Raw genomic sequence first — 13,168 nt, forward strand, 5'->3', positions numbered from 1 at the left:
CCACCCTTGCCAAGAAACGCCAGCACACGGGCACTCAGGACAGAGGCTGCCCAAGCACACATTCCAGTTTGGGTCCAGCTCTTCCCAGGTTGAGAGAGAAACAGGCTGAAGAGACAGGCAGAGAGACAGCGACGGCACAGAAACAGCCAACTATAATTCTACCCAAGGGCCCTGGTGACCCTGCAAACCACCAGCCACCGCCAAAGTGGCTCGTCACCAGATACCCAGTAAAATTGCCTCAGAAAGCATTATTGCAGATTTTTCCAACATGAGGCCAAAATAAAGAGGCTGCGTGTGTTCAAAGTGCTGCACTCCATCGTCCCGAGTCCTGCGTGGCTATTAAGGAACAAACCCAGCGGCACTGATCCCAAGTCCAATTCTGAGCCACTGAGGTGTGCAGAGCACAGTCCACTCGTCTACAATACGGATCCAGAGCCCAGCAGAGGGAGCCAGGGCCCCAGGGGACAGGCTGGAAACTGGGAGCCGAGCGCTTCAGGATTCCATTCCCGTGTCCTCGGCCGACCTGGAGCTCTGGGCCTGACTGCGAGCGCGGGCTCCTGGGCAGCTCTCTCGAAGCCGCTCACAAGACCTTCCAAAGGCAGCGGGGCCAAAGAAGCTGGGAGGGAGGGAAGACCCTGCCCAGTGTGAAACTGACGCCCACTGCATGACAGGCCTTTAGAAATCTGTGGTTTGGTTCTGGAACATTTCTAGAATCCAAGAGAAGAACAAAGTGAGGTTTGGAGCACCAGAAAGGGTCCTTTGTGTCACTAAAGTGCTCCAGGAGTGACTAAGGAGGTACCTCCTACCTCCATCAGGAACATCAAACTTCAATCATTTGTTTCCAGAACTTTCTATGTGAAGGAATATGGAGGAATATTAATTTCTCACTGTGTAAGAGGGATATGCTGTGGGATGGATCAAATCTGCCCTGCTTTGTTCTCTGGTTCCTAAAAATCTGCTCTTATAAACAGCTTTCGCTCACCAGACAGCCACGTGGTGCGTCAAGAGTAGATGAATCTCAAACATCAGAGACGATTGCCTTCAAAATACTCTTGACTTTGAAAATGAAGGCAAAGAAAGTATTTGGCAAAGGACGTTTCAGGTTTGGCCAAATCCAGGGCTTTAGAAAAATATCTTAAGACATTTCATCAAACTCTGAGCGAAGCCGGCAGGGCCTGGCTCTGGCCATTATGGGTTATTTGCAGCTTGTTTCTTTCCAAAGTAATTTTCTTCTATCTGCGAGCAGAGGTCTTCTGAGCCAGCCTGAATTCTGCAGCTATTATGTGCAGCTCCTCGCCTTCACAGCCTAACAGGCATTTGCAGGCCGCTCTGGCAGGCAGCACGCAAGTGAGGGCCCCAGCTCCAGTCTGAGTCCCCAGAGACCCGGGCCTGCTCTCTGCATGCTCCAGAGGCAACCAGAACAGCGCCACGGCGCCACACACACACAGGACACAGCAAGTCAGGCGGGGCCCGGCCAGGCTGGCAGAGCTCTGCCCTCCCAAGGTACCATGTGGTACCCAAGCTCTGACAGGAAGGGTCTTGGGGCAGATAGCAGGAACACAAGGAGAGGGGGAGATGGAGCCTGGGATCTTGAGGGGAACCTGAATGCACAGACCAGGCTGAGAAGAGGTGTGGCTTAGTGGCCCAGTGCTTAAGCACACCAGCCACTCCTAGGGCTCTGAGCCCATTGAACGAGCTCCTGTGGGACGTGTTCCCTCTGTCCGTGGACTGGCCCTACAGGCCCCTTCTTCTACCCTCTCCCTTTGGGTCCATCCTGTGTTAAAACTGCACCCGTGTTTTCTGCTCTCCTGTGCCTCACTCCATCCCCACAGGCCTGCCCATCCAGTACACAACTGCTGCCGCTCTCCAGACACTCAGGGCCATCAGCTGCCCTGTTTGCCCTTCACCACACAGGCTGAAGGGTACCTGTCAGGGAGAAACTCTTACAGAGCCTTCCAAGAGGCCAATTCAACAGGTAAATAAATCCCCAGAGGCATATCCTCTGAACCTGCCTCCCCTCCAGGTGACGTGATCCTTAAAGGCCATGTCACCCACATTTGTTCCCCAGAAGTGTGGCTGGATTGGGAAGAAGGGAAAAGCATTTTAGGCTATGAAAGGGTCAATACCTTATACTATATAAGCAAAGACACTGCTCCACCTTTTGCACCTCCTTCGAAAACTGAGGATGGGGATGCTGAAGACCTTAAGGAAAGCATTTCTCCAGGAGCACCCTGCAGAAAAAAGAACCCACACTCTTTTCTTATTATTTCTGGTTTGTACAACCGTCAACACTCCCCAAGACAATAAATAAAACACCAAGGAGTAAAAGTCATGTGCTCCCTGGCACGCTTATTTCCAGATGCCCTTGTATGAGTGTCTGTTCACCAAAGGGACCTTTTCCAGCTGCCAAAGTCAGTCTCAGGGTGGAGAGCAGGAGCCCACTCTGGGCCTGGGGTAACTGTCTCTTCCACAGGCCAATGCTGGAAGCTTAGGCCTAGATCAGGGTCTAACAAATTGTCCTGACCCATGGAGCTAGTTTTTTGTTTTGTTTTGTTTTGTTTGTCTGATTTCCTTCCTGTTGTCCAATGATAGCAAGTCACAGGCCCATCTGTTCTGAATACCAGCCTCTTGACTTTGATCCCTCTGCCTTGTGCCTGTCAGATGTTTAGTCACTTGCACGCCTCACACAAGGCTTCCAGCTCCTGCCACTAAAGATCTCAATTTAACTTAATGCACTGAACAGGGAATCATTTCTCATTTCTATATGATTAATTAATTAGTGCCCTACTATGATAATAATATGATAACTTAAATAAGACTGCAAGGCCTAGCTGCCAGTTTATAAAAAGAATACCAAGAACAGTACAATTAGAAAGACACTCAAAGCACAGGGAGCATGCAGTGGTGGACCTGCTGTGACTGACGTCAGGCTTAGTTCAGGAGGGTTCGAGTCCATGGTCTAACTCTTCAACCTATGTGTTACCTGCCTCCTCTGAGCTGTTTCCTCCCTCAGGTAGATGGAGGGGTTGAGGTGTGTTTGTCTGGGCTAGTGTGGGAATCCAATAAATGCAATGTGTGACAATTGCCCAGGACAAAATAGCTAATAATACCTGCAAAATATTGCTGAAGACTTTTCAGCACAGTACTCACACTAAAGATGGAAAGCAGTCTGTGGAAGACAGTTCATTGTGTTACATCAGCCAACGTCTTATTTTTTACTGTTTTTTTAATCTGCACACTCACCTCAAGCCCTTTGAAAGTAAACAGATGGAAAGTCCCAACAAGATTTATTGTCAGTGATTACAAATGAGGAATAAATAGTTGTTACTCACAGATGAGTAAAGGTGATTCTAAAAGTTAGTAGATTTGCTGGTTGGTATTCGGACTTGCGGGCATTAGCATATCGGCTAATGATCCGGACTCCTCTCAGCTCCCCCATGCACTCCTTCCCCCTCCTCCCTGTCCCCCACATTCTTGGTCATGTCACAGGTCTCCCACCTTGGGTCCCTGCACTGTCCTGGGCTGGTGACCCAATCCCTCAAGGCCTTGCTACATAGCTCTGCATCTAAACCTAAGCCTTTTTCTGTAAAGGACCAGATAGTAAATATTTTAGACTTTGCAGGCCATACAGTTTCTGTCACAACCACTCAGCCTGAAAGCATCTGTGGATGATATGGTGATGAGTGTGGCTCTGTTCCAATAGAACTTTATTTACAAAAGCAGGTGATGGACCAAATTGGGTCCAAGAATTTGAATACCTCTTAGGTGTTAGTGGATTCAAATGGTTGGTGTAGTGGGTTTAGAGACTCACTTCCTCACTTCCTGACCAGGGCTTCTCAGACTTGAACCCTAAGGCATGATCAATGGGGGACCTTACAGACACTGGGGAAAAGTCCCGTATAAAAGGCACTTGAGACATGGGTGCCTTTTAGTGTCTCTCAGTCACAACACTTGTGCCCAAAGCCCACCACATCTTGTCGTAATGCTGACATTTTCAGATTGCAGAAAAGACCGTAAGATTGACCAGATCACTGGCTTTCAAGCTTGAGCATGCAACAGAATTACTGAGTGGCCTTGCTAAAACATTGATTACTGGGCCTCACTCGCAGAGTTTCTGATTCAGCAGATCTGGGGTGGAGCCAAAGGTTTCACATTTCTAACAAATTCCCAGGCAAGGTTGGTGTTCCAGGTCTGGGGACCAGGCTTTGAGAACCGCGGAGCTCCGTCATAAAAGCCTGAAGGTATACTGCCACCTAGTGGATAGTTCTTAGTAGTTAGCCTATGCTAATTATGCCTTTGATTTTTAAGTGTCCTGAAAGTTATACATCTTTTGTTATGGAGAAGAATCAAATTCATAAAGGCAATTTGTCATTTGTATCCTTGGGATTCCATAACCATATTCCAAACGCCTCTAAAGAAAAGAGGTGTCACATTATTTACAATAACATGGCAGCAATTTTAAACCAACTTAAACCAGAAACAGATTATTTTCCACCAGGGGAAAAACACTTTAAATATCTAAATAGAATAAAACTGCTGCTGGCTCTCTTCTCTGGCCACTCTCCCAATGCCAGATGCACATACCTCTCCTGAAAGGCAAAATCCACACCGCAGCTCTCCCCACAGCTATTGGTGAACCATTTTGACTTGATGCAACTGCTGAAATTCATCAGGAGATAAGCCAAAATGAGCCTGTTTCAGATGCTGGGCTTTATGATCTTTGCACACATACAACTGCAGCAATGGTAAAGGACCCTGATAACAGGCAACTATGTAAATACTTGGATTCCAACATAATGAAAATGGAATTACCCATTCTCACCTATCCATCCTAGAAAAAGACTGGGGCCCAACTCCACCTGGCACAAAATAAAGGTGTGCCACAGTCACCAACATCAGGTGACTTAGGATTGCATGCTTGGGGGGCTACTGGAGTTTTGTCAGTGTGGAGAAACATATTAGGGTCATGCTACAAAGGATGGCTTGGTACCAGGAAAATGGAAATGACAGGGACCGGAATGGTTTTTGATGCCAACAGTTTATATTTGATCTCCAGATGCGATGCAGCTGACAGCTAATTCGTTTGACTTAGATCTACACAGATCTCCCCTTTTAGTCCCACACATGCTGTGGGCATGCTAGTGTGAAAATGTGTCTGCCTAGGGTGTGCTTTGATTGAGAATTCTCTGGAACGAACACACTTGGAACCCCGCAAATTCTGGAGCGCAGCACGTGGAACATCTGGTGAGAGTCTTTGTCTCTCCTGCTTGGCCCGAGTGCAGGTAATGCCATGGAATTCTTCACTTAAGTGGCTGATTCCAGCCTAACAAAGCTAGTATGAGTTCTTCAGGTTCATGTTCCAGTGCGCAAGGCTACCATTAAACTGCAAACCTCACTGGGAGCTACTGGATGTGAACTCTGTGGCTCCTAATGAAAAAGCAGCTGTAGCACATTACTTGGTAAGCTGTTTAGGAGGAATGCATGAGACGTGCAGAGCAAGATGGGAGCCCTCACTGACACAAGAGGTAACAAACATGGAGGCCAACTCAAGTGTTCCAGCTTCCAGGGACAGCAGGAACATCAGACCTTCCTTTCCTCTGGCCCCAGAGGATCAGAGCTAACACTGATGGAGCCCTACTGTGTGCTGGGCATGTTTAGAAGCACACATTGTCTTAACAACAGGTGCTATGAGAAAGATGCTATTATTACCTTCATTTTACAGATGAGACATGACACTGATTGCCCCAGGTCAAATAGCTAATAGGTGGAAAAGCTGGTATTTGATCTTCAAAGTTCTTCTCCAAAGACTTCATTGTCTTAACCACTACACCATAAGACTTTGTGAGTCGAGCTTGGTCTCAGCTATCCATGGCGATCAAGACCCTGTTGACTGGTCTAGGGAAAGGCATGTGTGGCCCTCACTCCCCTGTAGTAGAATTACCCCTCAACGCTTACCATGACTTCATAGAGGTCTAAATGGATTTCCTGGCCCCCTGACATTGAGCTTGGCCGGTGACTCGCTTTGGCCAATGGGATGTTCCACCATGTGATTCGTGCAGGAGCTTGAAATATGCATGCACCTTAGGCATACCCTGTTGTCTTGAGGGGCCCCAGAATGGTTCATGGAGCTGACCCAAATTGGACGGGCCCCCCACACCAGCTGTTTACTATACAGCATCATGTGTTGATCCAGCTCCTGAGCAGGTCTAGTCAACGATACACCGGGAGAGCTTTCTGGAATCAGGGGAGCCCCCAAAGGAGAAGCCGTTTTTGAGCTTGCCCCTCTTCTCTTCCTTGGGCACTGGCATGGGGACGTCGTGCCTAGGGCTGGACACCATCTGGTGACCACAGGCAAAAGCACAAAGACAAAAGGCCAGCACACTGAGGATGCCCAAGCAGAAAGAAGGACTGGTCCTAGGTCCTGGGTGATCTTATCGAGACCCTGAGCAATCACCCACCCCTGTGTTTTCTGAGAAAAGCAATTTCCTCTTTGTTCAAGCCAGTATTCACTAGGATGTCTATTATTCACAGTCAAAGCCATTCCTAACTGCTCTTGACTTTGTTAAGTTGACACAAATTTTACAAATGTATCTTCACATCTCCCTCTTTTTTCTTTAAGTTGGTTGGTCTCTCCAGAATAGCAGGAAGAAGTGACAAATCCTTGCGAGTATCAATAAATCAGTACCTGCTACTCACCTTGAAGTGATTAGTTTAGAGTGGCCCATGTGAGAAGCAGCTTAAACTCAGCCCTTGAATTGTGTTCATTGACGTAGTCAAGCTTCCAGAATACTTCCTTTCATATAATAGGTTCTCAGTGTAGCTTGTTAAATGAGTAACCTAACTGAGCCGTTGCTGTTTCTCTGGACAGGCAATCACGTATGTCTCTTGGGAATCTGTTTTGGCTGCTGTCTCCTTGAGGGGCCTCCTAGAAATCACACCAAGTGAATTTTGTGAAGCCTGCATATCAACAGACCTTTCCAAACTCAGTGGAAGTCTTCTCATGATATGGTTACAAACAGAAACCCTAACAGCTTTATTGATAGATAATTCTCCTATTATAAAATTCACCTTTTAAAGTACACAGTTCAGCGGCTTTAGCACATTCCCAGGGTTGTGTAACCACCACAGTAGAATTTTAGAGCATTTTCATCACCGCAAAAGGAAATCTCATACCCCAGTCACCCCCTGCACTCCCTCCCCCACCCCCCACCAATCTACTTTCTGTCATTATGGATTTACTTATCCTAGACATTTCATATAAACGGAATCATACAATGTGTATGATTTATTGTGTCTGACTTACGTCACTTAGCGAAATGTTTTCAAGGTTCATCCATGTTGCAGTATCAGTACTTCATTCCTTTTTATAGCTGAATATTATTCCATTGTGTGGCTATACCACCTTTTATTTATCCATTCATCAGTTAAAGGACATTTGGATTGTTTCCATTTTTTGGCTATTATGGAGAATGCTGCTTTAGACATTTGCTTACAAGTTTTTGTGTGGCTGTTGTCTTCTTTTATCTTGGGCACATACACAGGAGTAGAATTGCTGGGTTACATAGTAACTCTATGTTTAAACTTTTGAGGAACTGCGGAACTGTTTCCCAAAGCAGTTGCACCATTGATATTCCTGTCAGCAGTATACAGACAGCTCCAGTTTCTCCATATCCTCATTAACACTTCTTATTATCTTTCTCTTTGATTATAGATGTCCTAGTGGGTGTGAAGTGGAATCTCTCTGTGGTTTTACTTTGCATTACCTGGAAGACTAATGGCTTTGAGCATCTTTTCATGTACTTATTTGACATTTGTATATCTTCTTTAGAAAAATGTACAGACATAATCTTTTTCTATAAGCTGATTTTGCTGAAAATGTTTGTGAGACTGAATTTTGAAATCAAATTCTTTTTTATCTAATAATGAACAAAATATTATTAAAACCTAATCACCTCACATGCCACAGATTTAGAATGCCTGTATCCACCCAAAGAAAAAGATGACTGTTTTCTCAGTCACTAAAGTCCTGTCACTTAGTATGGCTGCATAGACAGAAATCAGTCTACTTGAGCAAAAGTGTGATCAGAATTGATGAAAAGTTTAAATTCTAAATGGCTTTTAGAATACTCTTTTCTTTTTTTAATTACATGTAGTAGCTGAAACTAGCTTACCATGTACTTTAAAATTACAACTTTTCCCACTTTTTTGTATATCTACAAGAGAAAAGTTTGTTCTCTTGAGTTGTTATGTGCCAAGCATTGTAAAAAGTTTATCCCAATAATTAGTTAATTTAAACTTCACAAGAACCCTATGAAGGGAGTAGCATATTTTAATTTTCTATGCCATGTAACAAATATCCCAAAATTTCGTGACTTAAAGCAACCATAATTAATTATCTCTGATTGTTTCTCTGGGTCAAGAATTTGGATAAGACACAAGGGGATGGCTTGACTGCTACACAACATCTGGTGTCACAGTGAGAAGACTCCAAGGCTGGGGACTGAAATACCAAATATCCCTCAAATATCTGGCAGTTGACGCTGGAGCTGATTGAAACCTTCACACTCTAGACACAACGCTGGGCAAAGAAAGGCGGACCCAAGAGAGGAGATACTGTGTGATTCCATTTATAGGAAGCTCAAAACTGGCAAATTAATCTGAAAAATAGGAGTGAGAATAATGTCTACATTTGGGGGATGGTCTGACTGCGAGAGGTCACCAGAGATGCCTCTGCAGCCTGACCTGGTTGGTTGTGCAGATTTATAAACATATAAAACTCATCTGTATGGGCGCTCAAGGCTGTGCACTTTACTGTTATGTAAACTATACCTCAGTTCTTTAAAAAGAGGTTTAAGTTAGTCCTGTGGTTCCCATATTTAGGGATTTCATAAGCCTGTCAAATCCCAGACTTCCTTCACCTCTCCCCAGTTGGAAGAAGTAATTTTCTATGATGACTATCGATTAATGTTATAACGAGGAAATGCTGAATGCTTGCTTCTTAGGTTTAAAAAAATACAAGATTCACTTAGAAGTTATGCTCTCCAAGTCCCACGAGGGGGTGCTAAATAGCGGCCGTGATCGCTGAGGCTCTGCTCAATTGTCCCTGCTTTTCTTCATCCCCTTCCTGCTTTAAGGCTCTGTCCCTGTGCACACTGGCCTCTAAGCAACAGGCAAGGACTAGACCAGTCCTTATTTGAGGGCTTCTATTTTATTAAAAAGAATAAGAAATGCCAAGACAGGATTTTGTAAAAATTGCGCTATTTTAGAGTCTTACACTGAACCTTACATAACGTGATGAACAATCTATTTATGAAGAGTCCATACACTGTAGGCTGCATTTCTGAGATTGTTGGGTATTTTCAGCATCTCTCCTCAAGGAGCCATTTCCAGCCAAAGAAACACATCCTTGTCCCTTCCAACACATACCAATATACCACACACGCATGCACACACACACACACACACACACACACACACACACGGTTCAGCCAGATGAGATGTGGGAATCTCCCAGGTTCCCATTATCCCTCCAGCCTATAGAACTCCCAACAGTCTGTGAGTTTCCAAACAAAAATCTGACAATCTCATCCACAGCAAAAAGACTGAATCCCAAGCTAAACAATTCATCCGAAATGTGAACATTTTAATAGATAAAGAGTTTTTTTATTAATGATTCAACCATACATGCTGGTTCTATTGTAGCAAAAAGCTGGGTAGGACCTCTGGTCCTCATATCCCTGGGTTCTGTAAGTAGTGGTCATTTGTCAGAAACTGGATTTTGACTCTAACTGCCTTGGACTGGAGAAGCAGCCCAGGAAGAGCAAGACGTTACTCCTGCCCAAGTGATGACCTTCTGAAGAAAGCCCCAGAGGAGCGACGCCTGCGCGCGGAGCATCACTCAGCAGCTGCCGCCCGGCCCAGGGCCCAGCGCCGGAGGGCAGGGGAAGTCTGCGGAGGGAGGTTTAAGAGCTTCTGGGTTTCCTGTCTCTTCAAAGCTTCAGATTGGCAGAGAGAGGAAGTCTCTGCGAGTCCTTAACAAAAGCCAAGACTCTGGGAGGCAGAGAGCAAGTCACATGGAAATCCGACTTCCCTGAGAGCCTTCTGAATGTTCACTTTGGCCTTATCTTGATTTGGAGGTGAGAAAAGAGTACAGACCAAGTATGGGGAATGTCCATATATGTTCATTTTGTTATTACTATTACAACTCACATAGTAACTGCTATGATCGAGGCACTGGGCTAAGCGCATTCCACTCATTTAATCCTCCCAACAACCCTCTGAGTAGGTGTTTATTAGCACTATTTAGATATGGGAAAACTGCAGCACAAAGTGGGTGGGTGATGTTACGGACTGAATTATGCCCCTCCCCACCCTCACCCATCCACCGGCCAAATCCATAAGCTGAAGCCCTAACCCCCAGTGTGACTGTGCTCAGAGATAGAGCCTTTAAGGAAGTCATTAAGGTAAAATGAGGTCATAAGGGCCATGATCCAGTAGAACTGGTGTCCTTAGAAGAAGGGGAAGAGTCACTGCAAAAAGAGAAAAGGTCATGTGAGGACAGAGCAGGAAGATAGCCACCTGCAAACCAAGACAGGAGTTCTTGCCAGAAACCAACCCTGCTGACCCCTTGATCTTGGACTCCAATCTTCCAGAACTGAGAAAAAGTAAGTTTCTGTTGTTTTAGCCTCCCAGCCTATGGTATTCTGTCACGTGGACTCATACAGCTGACTTGCCCGAGATCTTTTGCCTGGCAAATGGAAGAGCTAACACTCGAATCCAGGCCACTGGCAGCTGAGTATGTGGTTTTAATGACTTTTGCACAGTGCCTCTTGCCCTGTGACGATGAACAGGGGAAATGCTAACGTGCATAGGCACTTCTTGGCCCCAGCCCACCCTGCAAGCACTTTGCATGGATTAGACATTTAATAGCAAAAACAATCCTGTGAGGTTAGTGCTACTTTCACCCTTATTTCACTAAAGCCTTAAGAGGATCCAGTGGGGGCAAACTCACTTCAGAGCTAGCTTGGAATGCTCTGCTATACTACAATTAATTATAACTGTTAGAAATCATTATGTTATGGGCAGCTCTACCACCTGGCCAGAACTGTTCAACTAGGCCTCCCGAGTGAGAGAACACAGTTGAGTCACAGAATAATTAAGCCCCCACTTCTCTGAGAAGGCCTTTGAAATAAATAAGCCAATGTGGAAGTGTCTCCACTAAGACCTCTCAGCCTTGGAGTAAACGGGCCAGTGGGGAGGCTGCGCTGCTCTGATGCAGGGGCAGGGAGAGAGGAGGGCAGTGCTAGAGGCACATAACCCAGCCTGGACTCTGTGGTGGATAGATGGACACGGACACGGCCCCTCTTGCTTTGAGTAAGCAATGGCTAACAGGGACTCTGCCGCGGTCAGAGTCCAAGGGAGGTCATTAGAATCGCCTCTGTCCCCCACCACATCCATCTAGAGAGAGAAAAGACCCCCCACCTTCATTTTTATCACACTCCACTGCATTCCCCTAAACAAGCCTTGCTTCCTTTTTTAGGTAGTTGATTTCATCCCGACCCATGGATGAGTTAGGAAGGACCGAAATAAAACATCTCTTTTCTGCTGTCATAGCATTTCCCAAAGGGCGAGATGTATCCCACCTGTGGGAGCACCTGAGAGAGGCCCTTTTCAATTCATTCTCAACCATGTCAGGTTAAATCACTTGGAAGCAGTTTGATTCATAAAGCCTTAAAGATTTGTTAGGCAAGACCCAAGCAGTGTTTACAGTCTAGGGTTTATTTTCTCCACTACTGAGGCACAATGTTCTCAGTATCCCAACCCCAAGAATTATGTTTTCTATTCCAGCTGGTAGAAAAACACTATTCCTGGCCATGCACAAGTGTCTGTACTAGAAACCTCTAATCTTTGCAGGTTCCTTCCTCAAGTTATCTCCTCACACATGCACGTTGATCGGCACTCTGCCTCGTACCTGAGACCCTCTGCAGACTTCCAGAGCTCTCGTCATACAGATCCCTCCTCTCTCACGCTCTGTAATGTCAGCTCTTGCCAGTATGGTCTCCCCGGACTTTCAGCTCCATCCCAACCAAGGTTATTGAAGAGCCACTGGGCTCCACCCAGTTTCTCCCTCCATGCACCACAGCCTGAAATTTCTCTAAGGCAGTAAACTGGGGTGATCACAAGCCTACCCTTGTTTCTCTCTTGAAGGGACCACTGGCGTTCCTTGCCTGATTTACAGTATCTTGCAAACTGCTGTTTCATATATGTTATCCATTTTGTTTTATTTTTTGGTTGTTTCAAGTGGCAGGGTAAATCTCACTCCATCTTGGTTTTAAGTAGAAGTTTCCTGTTTACTTTCAATTAGATTTTATAATTTTCTTCACATGGGCCCTGTGCCTTCTCCTTAAGTTGTTCTAAATATCTTCTAATTTTCATTGCTATTGTAACTATTTCCTCCCATCTCATCTAAGTAGTTTCTAGAGAGTAGGAAAAAAACTGGTTTGTGTATATTTCCATCAAATTTGTTGACAGATGTCCTGAAATTGAACCACGCATTGGTCGTAAATGTATTCAGAGGCAAGTAACAGGAAGAGAAGCAAGCGTCTAGGGCTGGTGCGGCTGCCCCACAATGCCAACACAGACCAAGCTCAGCTCCACCTCCTCAGCACACTGACTTCTGTCCTGGTGCTTGTTACTTCGTGGTACAAGATGACAGCTACAACTCCAGGCTTCATGTGTTATGTGATCCAAGTAGGAAGAAGGGGAAGCAGAGTGGCAACTCCCTTATCAGGAAAACAAGATTTCTCAGAATGAGTTGGATGGATTAGATTGTGTCTTATTTGCCAGAACTACATTTGACCACCTGTAACAGGATCAGTCTGGGAAGCAAATGTTTAGTGGGAGATTTTACCACAAATTCACAAAGAAATCAGGCTTCTGGTGGTAATGAAGATTTGATATTGGACAGGTAATTAGCAGGTCTACAAGCTACTCTTGCATTCTTAAAACAAACTCCGCTGGCCCACAGTGAATTATTCTTTTAAATACATTACCAGATTCTATTTGACAATATTTTGGCATTTGCTTTTTTAAGACTACTGCAATATTCAGGATCAAAGACTTGAACTAAGGTAGCAGAAATGGAAATATTCAATGTATTTTTAGAAGT

This window comes from Manis javanica, chromosome 4 (genome assembly GCF_040802235.1).
Source record: "Manis javanica isolate MJ-LG chromosome 4, MJ_LKY, whole genome shotgun sequence".
NCBI lineage: Eukaryota > Metazoa > Chordata > Mammalia > Pholidota > Manidae > Manis > Manis javanica.